Consider the following 7,814-nt stretch of genomic DNA (forward strand, 5'->3'; position numbering starts at 1 on the left):
TTGGGGAATAGCTAGCTGGGACTACAAGCACATGCCACAACACCTGGCTAATCTTTTGAAAAATTTTTTTTGTAGAGAGGGGGGTCTCACTATGTTACCCAGGCTGGTCCTGAACTCCTGGCTTCAAGCAGTCCTCTCGCCTCAGCTCCTGAAGTGCTGGGATTACAGGCGTGAGCCACCAAGTCTGGCCGACAGTCAACATTTTTGTATCCCTAGCATACATGGAGCATTGGCAAAGACTTATCTCTGACATTCACTGAGGTCCTCCTGCATGCTCTCCCTGGATTGGGTGCTGGGGACAAATAGGTGACAATAAGCTCACCAGGAATAGCTCATGGGAAAGGGGGCATACATCCAAGTAAACAATCGTAACCAATACAAATATATTAGAAAATGATGATCACAGCAGCAGTTAATACTTGAGCACTCACCGTGAACCAGATTTTGCTCTGAGCACTTTACAAAGAGTAACTCATTTAATTCTCACATCCTCTTACTATTTTTAATCTCCTGTCAAAGATCAGGAAACTGAGGCACAGAATGGCTAAGTAACTGTCCTCGTTTACAGCTTTGTGGCAGAACTTTGAATCAAAGTTTGGCTGACGTCAGAGTTCAAGGTCTAAACTACAATACAAACGTCATCCTAATAAAGGTGATGAGGGCAGCTTCATTTATTGAGCATTCTGAGCACTTTGTATGGGCTGTCTTGATCAATCTTTGAGGTCTTTGCACTCACTGTTCCCCCTGCCTAAAATGCTCTTCCCCAGATACCCACAGGGCTCAGCCCCTTAGCTCCTAAGGTCTGATCAGAAATCACCTCTGTGAAATCTTCTACCCAACAGACATAGATTCTCATTCCCCTTCCCTGATTTTTCTCCTTAGCATGTATTACAATCTCGTATGTTAATACTATAAACTTTGCTTATAAAGTCTGTCTCCCCTTCCTAATATGAAAGCTCCTCCAGGATTGGCATTTTTGTATGTTTTTTTCACTGCTGTATCCCTGACTTTTGGAACAGTGCCAAGCACTTGGCTACTCTAAGTGTGGGCCTCAGAGCAGCAGACACATGGCATCCATCCCCTGGGAGTTTCAGAAATGCAGACTCTCAGGCCCTCCCCTAGACCTGAGGAATCAGAATATGCACATCGACAAGCTCTCCAGCAGATCCGTGTGCACATTCCAGTCTGAGAAACAATGCCCTAGCATATCATAGGTGTGCAACATGCATTTGTTTGAGTGAATGAACAAGCTCCTAGCACAGCCACACTGTCCAGCTTCTGCACATTTGTGACCAGGGACCTCTCTATGAAAAGTCGGCTGGTTCTTTCTGCCATACCCCCTGCAGAAATCCTGCTCCCAGGACTGAGGCAGGATGCCACCATCCCTAGGGACTGCCCTGGCACCTTCTCAAGCTATGAGGGATCCCTTCCTCCCAAGGCTTCCTCTTGTAGCACCCATCTCCTATCATTGCTGAATGACAATGACCTGGGTAAGGGCCTGTCTCCCCTCCAGCATGTGAGTTTCTGGAAGGCTGGGACCTCTCCTCTAAGGTGCAGCTGTTGCAGCCTTTGCACTTGCTTCATTGGGCTAGTGCAGCTCTTCCTGCTCCATCCTTTCCACGAGAGCCAGAGGATCTTTCCAAACACAAATCAGACCATACCACTCCCCTGCTTAAAACTCTTCCATGAGAGATGCAAGTTCTAAAAAAAAAAAAAATAAAAAAAAAATAAAAAAAAAATATATATATATATATATGTATATGTCCCATGAACCCTCTCTCAGGAATTAGCTGGAGGATTTGCTTCACCAAAATGAAGGCGTAAACCAAGACAAGGAAGATATCAGATCAAGGAAATAAGATCTAGCCCGGAAGAGAGGTAAAAGGAATCTCTGGATGGAAGTACAGGGAGATCCTAGGACACCCGTGCAGCTGGTCTCAGGAGAGCCCGTCTCCATAATCACACAACAGAGAAAGGAGAAAGGCTAAAAATTAACAAGCTCAGCATCTGGCTTAAGAAGTTGAAGGGAAAAAAATACAACAGAATAAACCAAAGAAAGAAGGAAAACTAATGATAAATGATAAAGAGCAGGCGCTTGACCCCCTCCCCTCATCCCAGGGGTGGGACTGTCAGGCTGGGCACCGAGTAGGTGACCACGGAATGCACTTGCCCAGTCACGCAGGAACTGGCAGCAGGATACCAGGGCTACATTCCTGGTCCTGCTCCTTCTGTGCCCCACCCCTGCCACCACCCCTCAGTCCATGATCCTGACCCATCCATACCTCACCCCTGGCTTTTTGGCCTCAGGGTCTGCTGGCCTCTCTCCCTCTTAAGTTCTCCTTTCTGCCTAATAGCTCCTTGGAGGTAGAAATCATTCACACCCTGGGATCTAGAGTTCCTGGAAGCAGACAGGACCCAGGCAGGGCCTGCTGGATCCCAGCTTTCCTACTTCTGGGGGTGTGACCTCAGGCTTAGCCCTATCGCCTCCATTTCCTCCACTGTAAACTGGAGATAATGACAGATCCGCCCATGAGCTGGCTGATGATTCACAGAGATCAACCCAGGAGAGTGCCCGGTGCCAGCTTGGCACTGAGAAGAGGCTCCGAATCCAGGTGTCAGGATTAAGAAAAAGTGAGGCTTAAGAAGAGTTTGAAAATCACTGACTGAGCCAAAGACTTCTTCCCTCTTTATTTCACATTCAGAAACTAAACTGGGCCGGCGCAGTGGCTCACGCCTGTAATCCTAACACTCTGGGAGGCTGAGGCGGGAGGATCGTTTGAGGCCAGGAGTTCAAGGCCAGACTGAGCAAGAGTGAGACCTCACCTCCACAAAAAAATAGAAAAATTAACTGGGTATGGTGGCACCCGCCTGTAGTCCCAGCTACATGGGAGGCTGAGGAAGGAGGATCGCTTGGGCCCAGGAGTTGGAGGTTGCAGTGAGCTATGATGCCACTGCACTCTAGCCTGGGTGACAGAGCAAGACCTTGTCACAAAAAAATAAATAAATAAAAACAAAAACAGAAATTAAACTGATCCCAAAGAGTCACTCACAAACACCTAAATATGGCCGCTCCTTTCGTTACTCTCACTTATTCACTGAGCTGATATTTACAGGGCACCTACTTTGTGTCAGACACAGTTCTGGGCAGCAGGGATACAGAGGGAACAGGAGACAGAAATCCTCATCCTCGAGGGGTTGACATACTAATCGGAGAAAGGGACAATAGGCACACGGTAAGTTTCAAGGTAGCAGGTACTACAAACAAATTAGCAGCTAAGGGGGGATCAAGGGTATATGGGAGGGGGAGGTTATGATTCTAAACTGAGGGGCCAGGGGCGGCATCACCAAGCAGGTGCCCCAAGCCAGACCTTTTAGAAAACCTGTGCTTTTAGGAATAAGACAGCTTTACCACAGTAGCTAGAAATATACCATTAAAAATGGTAAAAATACCATTTTGTATGAGTAAGCTTCAGACAAGCACAGGCTGAAAACAAATATAAGATTTTAAGAAAAAGGCAAAATAACTTGGAAAGCAGACAAATTTTCTAAGACAAACAAATGAAGGCAAGGAAAAAAAAAAAATTTCAGATTACCCCAGAGCATCCAGATGTGACATACAGGAACGGGGACAAGGGAGAGATTGGCAACCTTCCCCCAAACCAATAGGTTTTCAGATATTTCAGTGAGAGCTGGAGACAGGATGTTAAAAAATCCATGAAAGCAATGACAAGCAGGCAAAGCTGACATAAGGGGCTGAAAATGAATCAGGAACAGAGAAACCCAAACCTGAAAAATGAACACAAATGCCACCAGAGCTGCAGAACTGCCCCAGCGTTATGACAACAGTGAGCACTATTGCCTGCCTGCTCCAAGGGCAGGGTGGAGTCTGCACCCAGGATAGGCCCTGGCACATAGTAGGTGCTCTATTTAATATTTGTCAACTACTTAAAGAATGAATTCCCATTTTCCAGAAGAGGAAACTGAGGTCCAAAAGGGTTAAGTGACTTGCCCAAGGTCACAGAGCTGGTAAGACATGGAGCCAGGATTCAAACCCAGGTGCTCTGGCTCCTGAGTTCGTGCTCAAATACATTTTTCTTGAAAGAATAAAAATCACACATAAGGACCGCACACTTACTGAGAGCTTAATACACACCAGGCATTTTATATATGTTACCTCATCAACTCCTCAGAACCTCATGATTTGAATGTAGTCTCGTTTTACATATGAGAAAACTGAGGCCCAGAGTGGGAATGCAGCTTGGTCAAGGACACACAGCAACAGAGGCTGGGACTTGAACCCGGGCCTATCTGAAACCAGTGCTTTTAACCATAGGCTTTACTATCAGAGTCACTGAACTTACATTTACACAATGAACTCCTGAAGGCTCACAGCAAATGAACCAAACTGTTTCAAGGTAAATTACAAAGTTGCCAAACTGCCCAATGAGGGCCAAAGTTTAGAACAAAAGCAAAAGAACCCAGTTAGAGATATATGCTATTCATTGAAACACCTGGAGTTAGGCCAGGCTGGGCTTTAGCAAATGAATTATTTGTATCTGGCTGGAGTCAGGAATGGGGGACAGACTGAGTTTCTAAGCACCCTCTCGGGGAGTCATAGTTGGACTTAGGAGCCCAGGGGTAGAAGGTAGGAACAAGAAGGGCCAGGATATGGGGGCAACGTGGAAGAGGAGGAACAAGAGACAGCCTGGCACCTGGCTGATGCTTCTCTCACTCGTCCCTCTCTACTGCCTTCTCGCAGTTTCCCATCCAAGTTCAAAACCCACAACCCACATGTGCTGAGCACTTCCTCCAAGCACTTTACAAGAACTATCTCCCTGAAGCTTCTGAACTTTTTAGGGTTACCGATCCCATTTTACAGGTGAGGAGAGGCCAAAAGACTTGACCAAGGTCATACAGCAAGTAAACAGCAGAATTAAAATTTTAACTGAAGACTGCTTTGGTCTTTGTCCCTACCCAACACGTTGTACTTCAGTACAAGAAGAGGAGACTAGATTACAGTGGTGCAAGCACAGATACCGAGCCAGGCTGCCAGGATTGGAGTCTCTACCACTTAATGCTGGATGACCTTGGGAAAGTTGCTTAACTTCTCTGTGCCTCTGCTTGCTTTCTGTAAAATGGAGATAATAACAGCACCTACACCTTAGGGGTGTCTTCGGGATTAAACGAGTTGATATGCACAAACAGCTAAGAATAGGGCCAGGCATTTTGTAAAATAGTAAGTGTTAGCTGTAATCCACTGTAGGGAGCCCCTACATGCTTCTGAGCTGGGGTGTGCCCAGATCAGTGCCAGGTTTTGAGAAAACACCCCTGGAGCTTGACTGAAAAGGAGGGAATCCATTAGCACCCGTAACCCAGTCCCATTCCTAGGGTGGGGTACTTCGCATCAACAGCTCTGAGACTGACACTTGGCAGCCTGGCTTTCCCACCAACAGTAACAAGTTTCTTTTTTTCGTTTTTGAGACAGACTTTGTCACCCAGGCTAGAGTGCAATGGTGTCATCATAGCTCACTGCAATCTCAAACTCCTGGGCTCAAGTGATCATCATGCCTCAGCCTCCCCAATAGCTCAGATGACAAGCGAGCACCACCACACGAAGCTAATTTTTTCTATATTTAGTAGAGATGGGGGGGTCTCACTCTTGCTCAGGCTGGTCTTGAACTCCTGACCTCAAGAGAACTTCTGGACCTCAAGCAGGCCAATAGTAACAGTTTTAATGAGCCTCCCTTCAGCTCTCTTCTCAGCAATATGCTTGTTGTTCCCACACTACAGATAAGGGCACTGAGGCTCAGAGAGAGGAGACTTGCCCAGGTCACAAAGGAGTGGCAGAATAAGGGATCTGAATGCTGTACTGTTCGTACAGATAAACCACTACACTCTTCTAAATTCCAGTGGGGAAGTGAAGATGCAAAAGGTTGTCTCTATGGCCCTTTCTGGCCACATTACTACAGTTCTGTGAGTGTCCAGCTTATCGGGAGTCTCTGGCTGGACTAGGCAAACTATCTCTACATCCAGGACCCTCATTTCATGCTCCTCACCTCACCCTCAGTCTTGGAACCTAACCCATACCCTATCCTACCATCGATTTCTCTCTCTCACCTCCTCAACTTGATTTCCTTCCCCCAATGCGATCCAGAGGCCCCAACTCATCGCATCCACGGCTGGCCTATCCCTTGGAGCCTAGAGACCCCCTCACTCATCCAGCCTTGACCCCCATATCTTTCCACATCCCCCAGGCTAAATCCCTCGAAAATTGACCCCTTCAGAGCCTCTGCCTGGACGTCCAGCCTCGTCTCCAACTCGGGGTCCTCTTCCCCTGCTCTGACCTGCTTAGAATCAATCCCAAAGCTCGACTCCCTCCCCACCTACAATACCCCTCCCCAGCCCCCATTCTACTACTACCTCCGGCTCCCATTCCTCCCAGTCGCCACCCCCAGGCGATCTCCCCTCGCCCAACCCCTTCTTTAGACCCCGTCTCTTCCCTCTCTTCACCCGGTCCCGAACCCCTGTCCCGACACGCAAGCGCCCCCCGCCCCCGCCTGGGGCTCTCACCATCGCCCCGCGCTGCACCTCCCTCGGCTGCGCGGGTTTCCCCCACTCGCTCCTCTCCAGCCGCCCCTTCCGGGTTCTCGCACCGAGGCCCGCTGGGAATTGAAGTCCGAGGGGCCATGGACTACATCTCCCAGAAGGCAGCGCGGTCAAACCTTGGCGATGAGGTAGGAAGCAAAGTAGGCGGACTGAAGAAAAGAATGACTCTAACTCCCAGGAGGCAACGTGGACACTTGCCGGCGCAGGCGCAGAGAGCTCCCCCGCGAGGCGCGCTGGGAGATGGAGTCCAGCCTCCTCCATTTTGGCCTGGGGCCCTTGTAAGGGAAATTGAGAAAATTGCAAAGGGGCGTTGGTGAGGGGTAGAGTGTTGGGGAAGAGCAACTATATTGATTTATTTATGCCGATTAACACAATAATTAACAGTGCCTATACTTTACCAAACACTTTCCCATCCATTCCTCTTATCTCTCTTCTTACCTTCTACTACCTCCTAATTTACAAATGAAGATATTAAGCCTTGGGAGAGAGGAAAGCCCACGTACAAGGAGCTAGTCCACATCATAATTAGAATTGAAGCTCCATGAAGAAAGGGGTCTTTGTGTATGCTCCTTGTTCCAAGACCTAGAACAGTGTAAATATGGCTTGAGTATTCATTGCATGGGAGTCGTATATATGCCAGCCACCCTGTAGACAACCCTAGCAAGAATTATCATCCCAAATTTATAAGGCAGAAATAGATTAAGCCTCTTTGTCCATGGCAACACAGCCAAGAAAGTAATTTGAACCAAAATGTGTTGGACTCCAGGTCTTCTACTCTTGACTACGTCATTAGATCACTTCCCCTTAAGATATATTTTCCAGTTCATCCTCCTCATAGGCTATGAGAATGAGCTTTCCAAAATGTACAGTTTGCTTACATCTTAAGGAACTTACATCTTCCTGAGAAGAACTGCTACTAAGGTTCAATTCAAATGGCCCTTGTTTTTGAGTCTTTTCCCAATTTATTGTAAGTTCTCTGCATTAATGTAGCTCCTGCCTCATTAGATTTGCATGGTGAGCCTTCTGGACTGCACTGGGAAGACAGTGGCTAAGTTCCCAGCGTCCAGCATGGATGGTGCTTGGCACACAGTAGGCCTTCATTAAATATGCACTGAAGAGAAAATGTGAAAATGGGGCACCCGGGGGCCAGAAGGGAGACAGGCGAGCTCTCCCTTTCTTCCTGGGAGTTGGCAGTTGGAGAGACCCCG

General features: G+C 47.7%; 1 protein-coding gene across 1 annotated transcript in view; it reads right to left on the bottom strand.

Annotated features, from left to right (window-relative positions):
- Positions 1-6,618, bottom strand: part of FBXO46 (F-box protein 46) — a 15,599-nt gene extending 8,981 nt beyond the window's left edge. Inside the window, exon 1 of the mRNA XM_069456800.1 lies at positions 6,571-6,618. The gene's annotated coding sequence lies outside the window, so the exon portion shown is untranslated. The remainder of the gene's footprint in view (positions 1-6,570) is intronic.
- Positions 6,619-7,814: the final 1,196 nt, after the last annotated feature.

Source organism: Eulemur rufifrons, chromosome 24 (assembly GCF_041146395.1).
Source record: "Eulemur rufifrons isolate Redbay chromosome 24, OSU_ERuf_1, whole genome shotgun sequence".
NCBI classification, from domain to species: domain Eukaryota; kingdom Metazoa; phylum Chordata; class Mammalia; order Primates; family Lemuridae; genus Eulemur; species Eulemur rufifrons.